Source organism: Gallus gallus, chromosome 1 (assembly GCF_016699485.2).
Source record: "Gallus gallus isolate bGalGal1 chromosome 1, bGalGal1.mat.broiler.GRCg7b, whole genome shotgun sequence".
NCBI classification, from domain to species: Eukaryota; Metazoa; Chordata; class Aves; order Galliformes; family Phasianidae; genus Gallus; species Gallus gallus.
This window is the reverse complement of record NC_052532.1, coordinates 117,105,091-117,123,322: the sequence shown is the minus strand read 5'-3', so window position 1 is coordinate 117,123,322 and position 18,232 is coordinate 117,105,091.

Sequence of the window (18,232 nt, the reverse complement as noted above, 5' to 3'; positions counted from 1 at the left end):
TTTTGCGGGTTTCATTCAGTTGACCCTTATAAGCAAGGAGCACAGATCAGAAGACCTTGTGAGATTCTTTCTAGTCCTGTTTTTCTATGATGTTATGAAAAGTAGTGAGCAATGATGTAGGTAATAATAGTTGGACAGATGACTGATGCAGAGCTTCCCTTTCAGTACAGAAAAGAGAGACATTTTTCTGTAAGGTGGCAAGGAAAAAAAAAAGCTTAAAAAGAAAGTGCAAGGATTTTGTTTGTTTGTTTGTTTTTGTTTTTGTTTTTAATCAATACTTCAGTGTTAGTATTACCTATTGGGTAGATGAGATGTGGTGGCTAAATTTACATATGTAATATCTTCTTACATGTGAAGTTCATAGAACTACTGGTAGTAACTAAACCAGAAGGATGGAAAGCTAACATTCCAAAAAAACCTGTAATTGTACAGAAATTTAAAAAGTTTAGATGATTAAGACCATTCAAAATAAATAGTAATCATACAATAGACATTACACTTGCTGAAATCTGTACATTTATAAATGATTCCATGCATATTAACCTGCCGTATTTAGCTCCCAAACGAGATAAATTTTTTATTATTCTTTCCATTAAAACTATTTTACAAAGAATGCAGAAAAAAATGTCTTCTCCAGCGTAGGAAAGAATAAAATATACAACAATCCTATGCCTATCTACCTGTTATGCCTGAAAAAGCATGAAAATAGGAAGGCACACATAGATATTCTCAAATTCTACACTCTAGGGACATAATCAGAAATAATCTGTGAAAAGGAGAGTTGTGATTGATAAGATATTTTCAGTGTCTAATATTTAGGTGTTGGTAAAGGGTGTAGGTTTCATGCAAAAAGTTTTTCAAGGTGTTCTTATGCTGGCATAATCCTTCTGAAACTGTTGCAACTCTTTGTCATCTGAGTAGGGATATCTGAAGGTAATGTTATTTTAGTGTTAGCCTCTTTTGATTCGGAAGCGATAAAACAGATTTGTTGAGGTAGGAAAACCCTAGAACAACAAGTCTGAGGAAAGAGATCGTTCATGTGATTGGAAACCACTCAGCAAAGTGGTGAAGAGTCATGGCACAGTTTAATTAAGCAGTGATGAAATTATACTTTTCAAAATTCTACATTCTTCCCACTGGTATTGTACAGACAATTCACAAACACACTCCTTTAAAAAGAAAGAAAATTCTTTAATGGAATAGTTAAATCATGATTTCAAGGATCCTTGCAGTGGTATCTTCATCTAGGTCTGGGTGAGACTCCCCATCCTACTTTTCTGCTCCATTCTTATAGTTCAGCGGGCTAATAGTTCTACACAAATACTTCAGCACAAGCACGATTCATGATTACTGATTACCCTTAACAACATGCAAAGCATGTATTAAGTGCACCTTAATTGTCTCAGAAAGATATGACCATTTCCTTATCTTCCGAAGAGGTTTTATTTATTAGATAGATCTTATTTACACACAATTAGATCAGTTTTAAAGGAGGAATTGTAGAGAATTCCTTGGAAGGAATGGCAAAATTCTCTACTCAGGATGCTAGGCAGTGAATTTGAGCATACAGATTGGCCAGTAACAGCAGGATTTAGGATCTAGAGCTCTCATAAGTTCTCAGCTTGTGGTCTTCTGTTAACAGTCAGTTAAATACGTTATTTGTTTGTGATTTGCAGTTCAGCCAGTTACTTGGTTTCAGATCTATCCACTAATTCAAACCAATCCATTGTCACATCCATGCAAACACTTGTTAGAACATTCCTGGATCACCCAAGGAATTAATGACTTCATGCACTGGCTGTTCATACAGAAAGAAACTTGTTACTCAGCTATACTACAGTTATAAATGTAGAGAAAAGGTTATTTATATTTTTATATCTCACTTAGAAGTGAGATTTCAGTTGCTTCACTGAACATGCTGTAGGATATAGAGCAATGACCTTCTGTCAAGGAGTAGATTTAAGGCAAGAAAGCACACAGTTACACTTCCAAACGTAATATTTTGTCTCTTGTCCTTTAAAACATGTCTCAGATGCATTGGATGGCATAATCAAAACTAGCTGTGATTTCAGTTACTTTTTAAACTCACTACTGAAAATGTCACTGAGACTTTATTATATCATTGTCAGGACTCAATGACAACCTTTTTAAGCAGTTCTGTCAACAAATATCTGCCTTTTATCATCTTTTATCATCTTGGCGTACACTTTTGCAAAACTGATAGTTTTGCATTCATCTTCATGGATACTTTTGAAGGGAATAATTGTGCGTATTTTTTTTTTTTATCAGTACCACATACACCTTGAAGATGCATTTTATTTCTTTGCACTATGGAGGATGATGGTACCTCAAAAAGGATGCCTGTCTTTGTGTCTCTTTTTCTTGTTTTGCTAATGTATAGTGTCATGAAAAAATACTATGGTTGCCCTAAGGAACTGACACAATATGCAGCATTCAAACAGCAGAGTAAAATCAATTCAAGAATACTGCAATTCAATTAAGTATGCAGATAAAATAGACTTACATGTTGTACCTAAGTAATTCAGTAGATATTTATGTTTCCTCCTCTTTCATTGCTTATATACATCAATGGTTTATGTAGCTGACTTTCTTTGTAAAGCCATCAGAAAACTAAATCAGTGTTTCTGCATTCTGAATTGAGCAAGAAAAACCTGCATTTTTTTCTTCTTTTGTACTGTAATGTATCACAAAATAAAATAGAAACAGAAAACTTTGACTTCTGCCTGGATAATAACTCTGTTAACAGACTGTGTTGAACCTACCTGGCTGCAGAGTTCCTTCATATTTCTTTCTCCTGTTCCAAAGTTTTTAGGACTTTAGGATATATCTCCTGTTTAAAGAAAGAAAAAGAATTTTTCAAATATATTTTCACTCTTCAGCGTTGTTTATCTGTTTAATTGTATGTCCAGCAGAAAATTTAATTTCCACATGCTCTTACCTCTACCCAGGATTTAATTTCATCCTGTTAACCCCAGGCAATACAGCAGTTTTTGTTCACTAAACATTCATAAAACTACAAGGTGTGCAAACATGAAATTACATCAGTGATCAAGTTCTCTGTTATGTGAGACCACTATTTTAACAAAAATTACTTTACAAACTTAGTTACTTGTTTGAAACCATTCTTACTCTTCTTAATATTTGTACTGGTGTCTGTCTGTCATAATATTTTCCTGTGTATTGATTATGCATTTTATTTTGAAAATCTTTAAGTAAGGATTTTCATTTCACTCTTTAGTTAATTGACTGATATATAGCAGTTAATTACTAAAAATATTTTTATTTTCAACATACTCAATTTTTTTTTTTCCCCCTAAGCCTAAGGTATTTCCTCTTAAACATGAACATTTGCATCAAAATGTCTCCTGGGCCAAAGAAATATATTAGGTAATTCATTATGAAAAAGACATATCCATCTCATGTCTCTCCAATTCAAGTCTCTTTTTGCAGATGGAGAATTAAAACTCAGTAAGACTGGTTGAGTCAAAGAACCAGATTTCTCAGAGGCAATACAAATGGACTGCAGAGTTATATTTTCAAATATGTAATTCACTTAACAAAGATGAAAGGGCATTTTGGCATTAAAGAATTTAAATTACAAGAAGTTCTATTACTTTTTGGGAGATAGCAGTCAATTTTGAAAATGTGGTAAAATATTCACACTGCATTAAATAATGCATACTGGAAAATTTACTACTGTAAAATATAGAGAAGAAAATATGTTTCATGAATATGTTTTTTGCAAGTTGGTTTATAGGCTCATATAGGGAGTAACTTTGAAACTTAAATGAGATTTAAGAAATCACATGGGAAGTTCTTCATCTATAAATCTATCTAGTTGCTTCCCTTATTTCAAGGTGAAGAAATCACATTATTCTAGGACTCTATTTTCTGTCTTCAGTAATTCACCATGTAGCAATTAAAAACAAAAACAAACAAACAACATAGTTCCCTGTTTATTTACAACATAAATTTAGTTACAATGTAAACTTAAGAGAAACTAATGTCTTGGAGGGTCTTGCAAATTGTTGTTGCTGAAGATCTGTTTTTCACTACTATTCTGAGGAAGGGGTATGATTTCTTCAAGAAAGACTGGAAAGAACCTGGCAGTAAGGTGGAATTTTAACTAATTTCTCCTATTAAAACACTAATTAAATGACTGAAAGAAACTATATTGAAAGCTGTAAGAAACAAAGAATCTGTAAAAGCAGAACTATCTTGTAGAAAAAGAGCATGGGGGAGTATAAACACTTGAAATAGGGAAGGTGCTTGAAGAAAGAGTGTCAGATGAAGTACATTTATGTGATGTGAAACAAATTAATTGGAAATTTAACTCTGCAGCATGAAATACAGATTCCTGAAGGCAGTGAAGGAAACTACTGAGTTACAGCATAGAAATGTGAGACTCCTCAAGACATTTAAAACTTCAGAGACTAATCAGAAGTTCAGTAGAATGTCTGATGTGCTTATATTTACAGTATCACTGTTTTACATCTTAGTAATAAAGAAATACCTTTTATTTTGGCTGAGCTAGGTATACCAAATAGGATTAAACCATATGGGAAGTGAGATCATTTGTAGATAAGGTTCCACTGCTTCCACTTTTAATCCTAGCCATTTTCTAATTAACTGCTAGGAAGAACAATAATATTGCAGTCAGAATTAAGACCATTCAGGCAAAATTAGTGTACTCTTCATTATGAGCAAACATTACAGCACTTTTTTCTTTTTTCATGTTTATTTTTTGTGACATAATGTTTGTATTTTCAACAGGATGCCTGCCTGACTCAGGGCACATTAAGTGATTGCTTCTACTTAAGACAATTTTTCAATATTTCTCTTTTCCTGCATCATTCATTGTGTGGCCTTAGGATTTATTTCCCTTACACCATCTAAACTCTACACTGAAAACATTATAATTGATATATTTATTGATTTTTCAATAGGTTTCATTGCCAGCATAGCTGGTATTACCAAAGCATCAGTTTGCCTTCAGCTCACTACCTATAGACTTTCGAGGCTGCACTCAATTCATTTTTCTCCATATCCTCTCAACCTATCCAACCACCTTTGCTGTATTCTTCATCTTTTTTCAGCCCCTATTCTCTTCTGGCTCTCTTCCCTTGTCTATGGTACATTCTTGCTACTTCTCCAGACCTTGTTCCCCAAGTAACAAGCTGTTTTCTTCATCCTTTCCATGATGTGTAGCTTTCCTGTGTCTACCACTCTCTTCTTCCCCATTCCGTAGATATACTGATCAATGAAAGCACAGGTGCTTTCCTCTCTCTCTTCACAAATGTTATTTCCTATCATGGCAGTTGAAAGTCAGATAGGCATCTGGAAGCAAACTCCTTGGCATGAGTCTACCATGAAAACAGACACTGTTTTGAGGTAATTCCATTGCCAAAATTTAGCAGACCTCTACATTTTCTTTGAAACATGTATAAAGAAATTTTTGGAAGAGAGAAAATCAGGAAAAACTGAGAACAACAAAAGACATAATCTTCCTTCCTTCCTTCCTTCCTTCCTTCCTTCCTTCCTTCCTTCCTTCCTTCCTTCCTTCCTTCCTTCCTTCCTTCCTTCCTTCCTTCCTTCCTTCCTTCCTTCCTTCCCTCCTTCCTTCCCTCCTTCCATCCATCCTTCCTTCCTTCCTTCCTTCCTTCCTTCCTTCCTTCCTTCCTTCCTTCCTTCCTTCCTTCCTTCCTTCCTTCCTTCCTTCCTTCCTTCCTTCCTTCCTTCCTTCCTTCCTTCCCTCCTTCCTTCCCTCCTTCCATCCATCCTTCCTTCCTTCCTTCCTTCCTTCCTTCCTTCCTTCCTTCCTTCCTTCCTTCCTTCCTTCCTTCCTTCCTTCCCTCCTTCCTTCCCTTCTTCCTTCCTTCCTTCCTTCCTTCCTTCCTTCCTTCCTTCCTTCCTTCCTTCCTTCCTTCCTTCCTTCCTTCCTTCCTTCCTTCCCTCCTTCCTTCCCTCCTTCCATCCATCCTTCCTTCCTTCCTTCCTTCCTTCCTTCCTTCCTTCCTTCCTTCCTTCCTTCCTTCCTTCCTTCCTTTTGCTTTCTTTTTCTTTCTTTCTTTATTCTCTGACTGATATTTTCACTTTTTCTCTGTCTTCCTTTTCTTATCATTGTGATTCTTATAAAAACTTCCATGCATCGCCTCATTCCAGTCTTTTGCTAATTAACTCTGAGCAGACCAACTGTCACAGAGATCAGAGAATATTACATTACAAATTAAGCAACTCTTATAATTGTGTAATGTTTTATGGAACATGAACATCATTTCAACCAAATCACATCTATCAAAATCACCTTGCACAAGCTGGGCAGAAAGAATAAAATGTGAACATCCAAATTTCAAAATAAAATATATTATTGTAAAATAACATCCTCCAAATGTTTTAATAATCATGTCCTTTTTTTATATAGGTAGAATGATGCTGCCTTAGAGTAGCCTTTAAAATGACAGAGGGATGTGCATAGGTATTTCTCAAACTTTTAAAATTTCCCTCCTGTGGCCAATTACTTCTTCATAAAATCTTCATAAAACTTAGATTCCTCCCAAAGTCTTTTAATGGAAGTCATACTAGACAGGAACAATTCCTTCTCAGCATCTTTGCTGACCCAAAGTTAGACTGAGCCAGCTGACTCCCAATTCCTAAGTCCTTAAGGCCTTAGGTAAATGTCAACAGCCTGTTTAATTATGTGTTATTTCTAGAAATATGGACATTTTTTTTTTCCTCTATCTCTTTTTTTTTTTTTGTTAAGACATTTCCTATGAGTTGAACTAGTGAAATTAAACCTGATAACATAGTAAGTAATATATTTTAACTGCAAAACTGATATTAAACATTTCACTATGTCTCTGCTGTGAACTCCTGTGATTCCTCCTCTTGGTGCAATTCCTCAGAACTACTACAAGGCTTATTGTTGGGAGTGTTTCCACAATTCCTAATGATTTATTTCTTCTCCCCTCCCCCCCCCACCCAACTCCCCTCCCACACACATACACTTTTTTTTTTTTTTTTTAATGTTTGAACAATTACAACAAGAAGACAGTACAGAAGTAGCAACTTTATCCCACCTGTGTTTCTCTTTTTTTAATTTTCATCTCTTTCCCACATTATCAATCTTACAAACTCTCGACTGAAATAATGTTTTTCCTTTCCCTCAGCCCTTCACAGTCCGGTTATATTACTACTACAAAAGAATATCTGCAGGCCAAGTTAGACCTTAAAATACATATATATCCTGAAAGACAACCACAAGTATGTATTGCTTTCAATAGGCAATGTTTGTATTTTTCTTGTTCCTGTTCCTGTCCTTTTTAGGATATAAAAAATGAGTATAAATTCTAATTTTGAAAGTAGAGTAGATTTTAGTACATATAACACCTTGGATTATATTAAAGTAACTTGGCCAATGTTGCAATCTGTTTAACAAACTTATTAAATAAACTCTCATCTAAGCCCAGACATTTTCTTATCAGGAATTATCAACTGTGGGAGAAGTTTGAAATAAAATATGTAAAAATTTTATTCCCATTCTGTGTTCTGAAAGTAATGCCCCAAGTGCTGGGAGAATTCAAGGAGTGTTTGGACAATGCTCTCAGACATTGAGTCTGATCTGGGGTGGTTCTGTGTAAACTTGATGATCTTTGTAGTTCACTTCCAACTCAGAATATTTTGTGATTCTAAGATTTCATGAAAATATTTTGTCTAAACACTATTTTCTCTCTCACTAAATATTGCAAAATGGATAATAGTTGAACCTCTATTAATTATTATTGTTGTTAATATGCAATTATTGTTTTAAGACCATAACAGCTCACTAAAAAATGGAAATTTAAAGAAAAGTAAGCAAAAAAATGTTACATATTCACAGCAGTGATATTTTGCGTCCACCTGAGCTGCAAAGGTACATGAATTCTGTATCTTTGTTGTGTTTACTCTTCTATCAACAGTAAAATTCAGGAACCTGTGCTCTTCCACATACTTCCACAGTATGTCCTGCATTGACCAAGGCTTAAATACTTTAAAGACTTAAGTTTGTTTTCATGCTTGTAAACAGGAGGACTTTTCTGGACTTATGAAGATAGCTCAATAGCTCTGCTTATCATATATATTGGCATTTATCTTGGGTATCTCAAAATAAAACTGCAATATTCTCTTGTATACATATTGAAACAATTTCTGTGGGCAATTAGAATTTAAGCACACTCTACTCCCTCTGTATCAGGTATTTATTTTACTCTTCTAGCTTTTACCTTATCCAACACAGACTTAAATACACTATCTGTCAGTCTGATGGTGCTGGCCAGATGTACAAGGATGATTTACTCTCTTACTCCATTCTTCTGGATTTAGGATCATGAACCAAGTCTCACTGGAATGATTCCCAGAAGCAGAAAGACTTGTCCTTGTGCCACTGTCTAACACAAGCATTATTTTAATCTACATGCTATTCCTTCTTTCAGCCACTTTAAGTAACATGATTATCTTACTGCATTATATGATTGGTTCATTCTTTTGGTCTGATCTTCATTATGATAAGCTAGAGGGAACATAAATTTCCACTTAAATAAAATACAAATTTTGATTTTACTGCTCCTTCAAACTTTCTTGCATTTTCTTGAAACTGCAAAGTTTGTGCAGCTCTGTCTACTGAATTCAACCGCTGCTGACAGAATTAGAGTTATATCTGAATTTGTTCTAAGAATTACCCTGCTGCCCACATGTGTCCTGAGGAAAAGCAAAGGAATGCTACTTAAAGAGGTAAATAGAGACCTCAGTTCTGATCCTGTGTAAGCTTCTCTCGTTCTGAAATAAGAGGCTGGAATAAGAGATTAGAATCTCAAAAAAGAGATGCCTGCAGGCAGAGAAAAGATAATAAAATAATTTCTTCTCATACTGAAAAGCGTTTCAATTTCTCTCTCCCAGAGAAATTTTAAAGGATAAAAAGAATGCTTTTTTTTTTTTTTTTTTTTTTAATTGTGAGACCAATCAATAAATAGAATAACCACCCCAAGGATTTGGTGTATTTTCCAGCACTTGGGACTTGGGACTTTTAAGTTTCAGCTAGAGAAGGTGTTAGATAATCTTATCTAGGCTCTGCTTTTGCATTAAAAGTTGAACCAGATGATTTCTGATTTCCCTTCCAACCTGGGATTTTCTATGATTCTGTGATAAACTAGGACCTAGATAGCAGTAATGTTTAAAAGAGAAAATGCTGTGGGCTTCTTCTAGATCACACCAAAAGGAAATAAAGAAACAGATCTTTCAAGAACTGCACCTGGCACAAGAGCAGCCTCCCCAGCCAAGAACAGGGAACCCCACATGATCTTATCAAAACTTAGTTTGGAGTATGATGCTGCCCTCTGATCTCCAAGGATCAAGACTGAAAACTCATGACAGATAGGCAAAGAAGAACTAGGAGGACAGGAAGGGTGGATGTGGTTTCAGGGTGGACAACCGTTAAATGAGTTCAAAGTTTTGGGCATGATGTGTGCAGAAAATGGAAGGTGGTTCCCATAGCAAACCTGACAAAGAAATGCAGTGGGTTAAAACATGAGAAGTGCATATAAAGGATAATGGCCAGAGTGAGAACACTATGTTCTACATAAGGGGCAATACTTCAAGTGATAAGCACAATTACCTGCTTTGCTACCATTTGAACAATTCTTTCTGAACTCTGTTCTTCTGTTAGATATAAAAGTGACTGCTTATACTGGAGAGGGAAATATTAAGAAGAAAAAAATACTTAATTTTGAATTCTATGAATTTGAAACAAACAAACAACAACAACCCAGGAGAATAAATATTAGAACTTCCAAATGCAGTATCCAACAACAAAAAAGGATTTTTCACTTTATTCATAAACTGTGGAAGATGATAAAAGTCTTTAGGATGTCTTAAAAACTATTATAAGACCAGCCCTGTCTTCCTTATTTGCAGTGAACAACTTACTACTCTTTGAAGAGTCCTAGTAAAGTCAGGTCCTTCACAGTTCTGTTTTCCTGTAGTTCTATATTGTTCAGCAATTGAAGTAAAAGCAAAAAAAGTAGACAGATAAATAGATAGAGCTATATGGCTGAAAACACACATGACAAGGATCGCTCACAGTCTTTATTAATGATATGTAAGATGATATTCAATAACAATTCTACAATCTCCAGCAGTATAACTAGCATGGAGAGGAACTGCAATCTAAAGGGAAATGCAATTACGTGTTCCTATCCCTTCTGAGCATCAGTGTTCAGTCATAGCACAAAGAATGGAACTCTGAAAAGACAGGCATGGCAGGAGCCTTAGAATAAATTAGAGTCTTAAAATAACTTAAATCAAGTGAAGCAATTCATATTTGTAGGCTAAATAAAGTATAAGCTAGAACATGACATGTATAATAGAAAATGCTGCAGTTTGACCTGGTAAGCAACTAAACACCAAGCAGCCTTCCATGCACTCCCCCCTCCCAGTGGGGTGGGAGAGAGAATCCTAAAAAAGGAAAAAAAAGGTTGAACTAGTAGGTGTTAGACAAAGCAATTCCTCTCCACTAGCTGATGGAGTCATTGCATGAGCAGCACTGTCCCCTGGCTGAGTCCCCACAGTTTAATAGTTGTTGTTTTTTTTTTTTCACATGATGCCATATGATGTAGAATACCCTTTTGGGCAGCTCTGGTCAGCTGTATTGGTTCTGTCCTCTCCAAGCTCCTTGTGCCCCTGCAGCCCCTCACTAGCAGGACAGTGAAGCTGAAAACCTGAAGTATCCTTTGCTCAGCATTGCTCAGCAACAACTGAAACACTGATGTGTTATCAACATTCATTTTCTCCTCAAGCCAAAACATAGCATCATCCCAGGCACTATGAAGAAAACTGTCCCAGATAAAACCAGAACAATCACAGCCTTACTTCTTTAAAATACAGGTGTTTGGTTGGTAGTGCTGTTGTAACAAGTACTTCTCCACCAACTCTGGATATGCTTTTTCCTGGAGTCTGGAGCACAAATGGGGCAGGGAGATCTTGGGGGAGCAATCAGGCCAGGAATGAAGGCTGCAGAATTTGAACCTCTCTTTCATCTCCCTTAAGGCATCTATTTTTATTTCTCATTTATGTGTCTAGTGTCTCAGGGAAGGTGCAGACAGTTTCTTTACTATATCAAATAATTGTCTGTCTGTGTTTTAATAATTACACTGTCTCTTGTAAAACAAAATTATAGATGAATCTCTGACACAATTGGTGCCAAATTCTGCCTTCAGACGTGTATTACAGCTTTGTACATAGAGCTAATCTGAGCTCCTTCACAAAGAGCTTGGATCAATAGATGTGAACAATGCAATACCACAACAATGACCATAAGTTAGGTCCATAGGGAATTTTAATATTTTCAGAAGTCAACCCTGCAATATTTCATCAGTCTGTATTAAATGTGAATTCTCAAATATGCCACTGATCCTGACTTCAAAGTATTTTGCAGAATGGAGATGAATCTAGCATACTCTTCTGAAAGTAGATTGTTCCCGGACAGCAGCAGAACTCCCGAAACATGAAATGAGGTGACTAGGGCCAAGGGATCCTGCTATCAAACAGAAAGGGCAGATGCTCATGAGTGTTGGTGTTGGTACAGAGTCTGTTTTTAGGACCAAACCTCACAAGTCCAAACTTAAAGTGAGAATTTGATTGTTAGAGATTGTTTATGTGTCACTAGGAAGTAATTTCACTACTTTGTAAAAGTGTATCTACTTAATTCTTTTGTTACATAGGTTATGAAAATCAAGTAATTTATTCACTAAATTACGTCAGGAAAGATGAACTCCAAAGGAATGTCTGTATAAATGGTGAAAAAAATTGTTTTACAATGAATACATTTTGTTTGAAATGTCTTTTCAGTTGCTGCATTAATTCAGGAACATAGCTACAGAAAGATTTTCATATGACATTTTCTATTTATTTTCAACTTAAATATTTTTGGAAAAATTACCATATGATTTATAGATGTGAATTTATAACATGATTTAAGAACATGAAGTTTATAATGCATTTACATTCTTCAAATTAAAAACAAAACAACAACAACAACAACAAAACTGTAGACAATGTTTCTGCAGGGCTATATCATTTTACTGACATACGCGATGCAAGAAGCAGTGTACATTACTCACATTACTAAGCGTCACTGCAAAGACCGTATAGACTTGGGCAACATCAAAAATATCAATCAGTATCATTTATTTTAAATTTGTTCATACAAAAAAAGTGTTGCTATAATAGTAAGAGCAGATGTTATGAGGCATGTTAAAAACACATCAAGAAAAAAAAAGCAGAACAACAACAGAAATAATACTAGATCACACATTGACTTAACTTTTTCTACTTCACAGAGAATGAAAAGGTATCACTACAAGCAAAATATGTAAGGGTGAGAAGTCTATCCTTGTACAGTTAGGTAGGATAAAAGTTGATCTTGACTTTTTGGGAGTATATGAACTTCCTTCTTATATATGAACTTCCTTATATGAACTTTCTTGTTTCTTATTTACTGTTGATGGGTTAGTATCAATTATATTACCACAGTCACAAGGAAGATGGCTGCATGTGGAACTAGTCTTCAGCATGTAGCATGTTGCATTTTCCCACCAGAAACATTCTCATCACTTTTATCTCCTGAAGGAAAGATTCATTGGCTTGTCTTCTCCTCAATTAAAATTCAAAACTGGACCTTAAAAGGATCTTTTTGGCCTTCTAGATTGAATAGAATGGAGCTATACACTAGGCATATGACTCGAAAATGTGATACCACTCAGGGTCACATGGGAGGTATATATAGTGGCTTACTTGAACTTACTACAAACATTGGATGTTGAGGCTTTGAACAGCATCCATTGAACTCTGAGAGGCAGATAGAGGAAGAGTTTGTGTGAGGAATGATGCATGCTTGAAGGTTCCGTGAGTTGTATCCACTGCCTACCTCAGTCCCTCTGTATCACTGAGACAAACTATAACTCCTATCCACGCCAAGACCCAAAAAACAGCTTGAACTTCTTTCCAGTTTTCAGTCTAGATCTGTATGTGTATTAATTTACCAGAATTTCTCTCTCTCTCTCTCTCTCTCTCTCTCTCTCTCTCTCTCCCCCCCCCCCCCCCTTTTTTTTCTTACCACTCTAAAGTCTTGTAGATTACAAGCTATTCACGACAAAGGCTGCATTTTTACTGTATGTTTGTAGCCAGAAAGACATAACCTTTACTGAATGAGCTATATGTCACTGTAATACAAATAAGATATTTTAAATACAGATTCAGACTGCCCTCAGCTACTTGCTCTGGAAATATCTTCCCCTTTTCTACCTTCAGTTAACCTGAGAGGATTCTAGACTTCTGACAAACTAAAGTAACTTCACATCATATTTTTTTAAACAGATGTTTCAGACTGTAGCCTGTATTTGCTGAATTTTGGTGTTGTCAAAGTAGTAATAATAGCTAACAGTAATTTTTTGAATATGTCTGTCATTCTAGTTGTATAACTGTTCCTCGTATTTTTCTGCAAACATAGGATTTAGTCAGCTTCCTTAAGATTTTTATTCTCCTTAAAATATTTCTTACATAGCTTACCTCCCCATATCTGTATGTATACCTTATATATGCAGGGAAATTATACATTTAAATACTACATGAGGAAACAGTGAATCATAGAATTGTAGAATCACTAAGGTTGGAAAAGACCTCTAAGATGATCCAGTCCAACCATCCTCCTATGACCAATATTTTCCACTAAACCATGTCCCTCAGTACAAATTTATCTTGAACACCTCCAAGGACAACCCTGCGGAGAAGGACCTGGGGGTCCTGGTGGACGAGGAGCTGGATATGAGCCAGCAGTTTGCAATTGCAGCTCAGAAAGCCAACTGCATGAAAAAAGGGGTGGCCAACAAGGAGAGGGAGGTGATTGTCCCCCTCTGCTCAGCTCTTACGAGGCCCTAGCTGGAGTACTGCGACCAGGCCTGGGGACCCCAGTACAAGAAAGATGCAGAGCTCTTGGATTGGGTCCAGAGGAGGGCCACTAAGAGGATCGAGGGCTGGAGCACCTATGAGGAAAGGTTGAGGGAACTGGGCTTGTCTAGCTTGGAGCAGAGAAGACTCTTCGGACACCTCATTGTGGCCTTCCAGTACTTGAAGGGAGCATATAAACAGGAGGGGGAATGACTGTTTACATGGGTTGATAATGATAGGACAAAGGGGAATCGTTTTAAACTGAGACAGGGGAGATTTAGGTTAGTTATTAGGAGGAAGTTTTTCTCTCAGAAAGTGGTGATGCACTGGAACAGGTTGCCCAGAGAGGCTGTGGGTGTCCATTCCCTGGAGGCATTCAAGGCCAGGCTGGATGTGGCTCTGGGCAGCCTAGTCTAGTGGTTGGTGATGCTGTCCACAGCAAGGGGGTTGAAACTAGATAATCTTCCAACACAGGCCATTCTATGATTCTATGATTTTCTGATTCTATGACAGTGACTCCACTACCTCCCTGAGCAACCTGTTCCGGTGCCTAACCACTGTCAAGAAGAAGTATTTCATAATGTCCAACCTGAATCTCTTTTCGTTGCTATGAACACAGATCTTCAAAAAATATGTGTTATGATAACAAGACATCAGCACAGGAGTCTTGCTGTTTATTGGGTATTTAAAGAATTTTATTCGCAAACTATCTGACCAGGACAAAACAACTTCACTTTTTCTAATTGAGAAGGATCAACAGAAAAGTGATTAGCAATCAGCTGCTTCTTTTCTCTACTTTCAGGCTTTCTACTGCTACTGTTTAGGTAATTTGATGGATTTTTTTTTTTTTCAATTTTAAATTTCAGATCATAATTCTAATTCAATTTAGTAAATGTAATTATATACATGTCTTCTTTAAGTTAAAAAAGAATATTACAATATTTTCTGCAAAAAAATTAGAAAGGATAAAACAATAGTGAAAGGGAGAAAAATCAGATCTTTATGTAAGGAGTATTGAAAACTACTGGAAATACTCAATCCTAGAAAACTATAACAGCAAATAATAATAATAAAAAGACTAAAATAAAAACATGCCCATTTTCCCTAATAACATTGCAGATTTGTAGATATTCTTAAAAAAAAGAAAAAGAAAAAGAGAAAGAGAAAGAGAAAGGAAAAGGAAAAGGAAAAGGAAAAGGAAAAGGAAAAGGAAAAGGAAAAGGAAAAGGAAAAGGAAAAGGAAAAGAAAAAGAAAAAGAAAAAGAAAAAGAAAAAGGAAAAGAAAGCAGATTTTGTACATTTAAAATTGTCAGTATTTTTAAAATAAATTCTAAATACAGATGTCATCTAAATACTTTCAGCACAATATGAAAGACACTGAACCACAGATCATGTCCTGCACATCTAACTCTATTTCCATAACAAAATCATCTGTTCACTTTAGGATTCATAACAGTCTAGAGAGACAATAAGATGACAAATTATGTAATAGGCAAATTAGAGATTCCTATAGTATAATATTTACATCATGCTTTCATGGTATATGTATATCGGGACAAATAATCAAGTAAAAAAATAAATCAGTGGAAGCCATGTACCACAACCTCACTTAAGAATAGAGGCAGACAGATGGCTGTTGAGTAGAGTCCTTATACAAACTAGGCATTTATGTGAAATTATTCTGAAAAAAAACAAAAGTCTGTTAATACAAAACAAATCAAAATAAAACAAAACAAAACTTCTTATAAACCATAAGCATCACTGTTCAAATGCTGTTAACTGGTTGTTGTATATTCATTTTAGAAGTAAGTGCAAAGGAAAATGCTTTGTAAATCTTATGTTAGAACTAGAACACATAGTAATGTGAGGTAACGCTTTCACTCACTGAATACACTGCAGAGGTTTTGAACAAATTTTCCTTTTCTTTTGCAAATAGTATAGCATTATGCAGTCATTAGACTGCATAATTAGAACTGATATTGATGAATCAGACTTCTGTTGCTATAGCTGATATATTACATACCCTGCTTGCTTGCAGCTATCAGGGTTTTTGACACCACTACTAGAAGTAAATTGAAATGACTAAATTAGATGAGTGAATCTCCAAACAATGTATAGTGCCACAGTTACTAGGTACCAATTTTAAACAGTATTAACCATGTTATAACTAATTGTTAATTATAATAACTACATCATTTCTTTTAATTAATTGACCTTGATGCTGACATTTAGAAGAACTTAAAAACTTTTTAAAGGCAATTCATTTATCATCAGTTTATCACTTCTTGATAATTATTGTTCTGAAACAATATAGCATAGAAAATGACCCTGAAAACCTCTCACTGTTTTAGTTATATAATTCCTCTTTGGCAGATATTAAAGGATGAATTTTGCTTATAAATTGCGTATAAGAAGGAATTTAGTCCAGGTGTTAGAATTCTCACCTGCTTTTCCTGGTTTTACAGAAACGCATTAATAAAATTAGATTCACCATGAATTTTAAGATTTGTTTACAAAAATGCATGTGTTTTAATTCAGAAGGACTTAAATGATTAAATAAATAAATAAATAAATAAAGGAGAGTGAGAAAATGCTAACATAAGATACGTCACTGAGTAAATTTTTCTTCAGTGTGGCATAATAATAATAAGTGGAGAAAAAAATAATGTGACATACTAACCAATAAATCAATCAGTGTTATAGTGTGAAAAACATGTACAAGAGCTGTTGTTTTTAGAAACCTGATTGAAATCAGTCATTATGTGTGTTATGAGAATTATCAAACTATTTTTTATTCTTCCATAATAGAATTCATCTATATGCAGGTTATCAGGAGCGGATCGGTTTCAATTATTCCTTTGAATGTCTAAGAAAGAAAAATCATAGACATAAAAAGCTCCTGATATTTTTGCATATTCATAATACCTCAGTGGATCACCAGGAATGGCAGTACTGCTATCTGAATGCTAATGTAGAGTGAACAGGTAAGTTGAAGGGAAAAACAAACAAGCAAACAAACAAACAAACAAAAAACCCCACATAGAAATGAGCCAGATATTTACACAAAAATTCGTCACTTATACTCTTTGTGAACACTTCTTGTATTCTTCCTTTTCTGTAGTTGCCTCTCCTTGTATTCTGTTCCATTTGAAAGACCAATTACATAATGGCTTAACTTATTGCAGGCATATAAAATAACATCTCTTATTATTAAAGGGTTCTTAAATCAATAATTATCAGTGAAATAGATGTGATTTTTCAGAGAAAACCATAGACTTACAAGTTACTGAGGAATACTTGGAAGATTTCCCTGGAAAGGTAGTGAGTATTTCTGAAGAGCTTATATACTGAGTTGACATATTGATAGATATTGATACACTTGACACTTCTTGCTTCTTTAGAAAGTAGCTGTCTCAGTCCCTTTGTAAACACCAGGACTCCAGGCAAGGTCTGTCTTACACACAAGATAGGTAGGTTGATCCAAAATTAATGCCTCTTGTTTATTTCATGGAAACTACAACAGATATCAGCCATGAAAAAGAGCCTGCACGCTGCACTCATAAAATTCTACACCAACAGAGGTGACCCACTGTCACTGTTGCAAATGCTGAGGTTCATTACCCACCATCTCATTCACTGTTTGGTCTCCATAAACATTCAGCAAGCATCAACACATAGAGGAATTCTTTTTCATCCCTTTGCTTTACATACATTTCCACATCACATGTCTTTTTGTCAGACTGCTCCTCTGCTGCCATCTATCACACAGAAACAAAAGGTAATAGAATGTTGGTGGGAAAGTTCATTCTCTACTTCTGTACCATCAACATCTGCCTCTGATGTCATGGGCCAACATAATAAAATGGGAGACATTATTTCCTGAGCAGACATCATACACTGTGTGTCAAGTTAGAAAGCTGTTAACTGAAGAAAAGTTTTGTTGAGGACTAGTTTCAGAATCATGTAGTTTGATGAAGAACTTCAGTGAGGTCATGAGGTCCCATTTGCTGACTATGGAGGACAAAATACAATGAAAAATTCCATGGGGCAAAGGGCTGAGCCATTGCAACCTTCCTTTCCCCAGCAGCACTATAAAAATTAATAACCAACATTCACAATTGCACAGAATTGTGGAATGCTTTACTCAGGCTATTTACCCAGGTGATTAATATGATTCAGATAGTCTTCAAGGTGCTGAGAGAGTCTCCCTGGAAATTCTATCAACTCAATTGTTAGG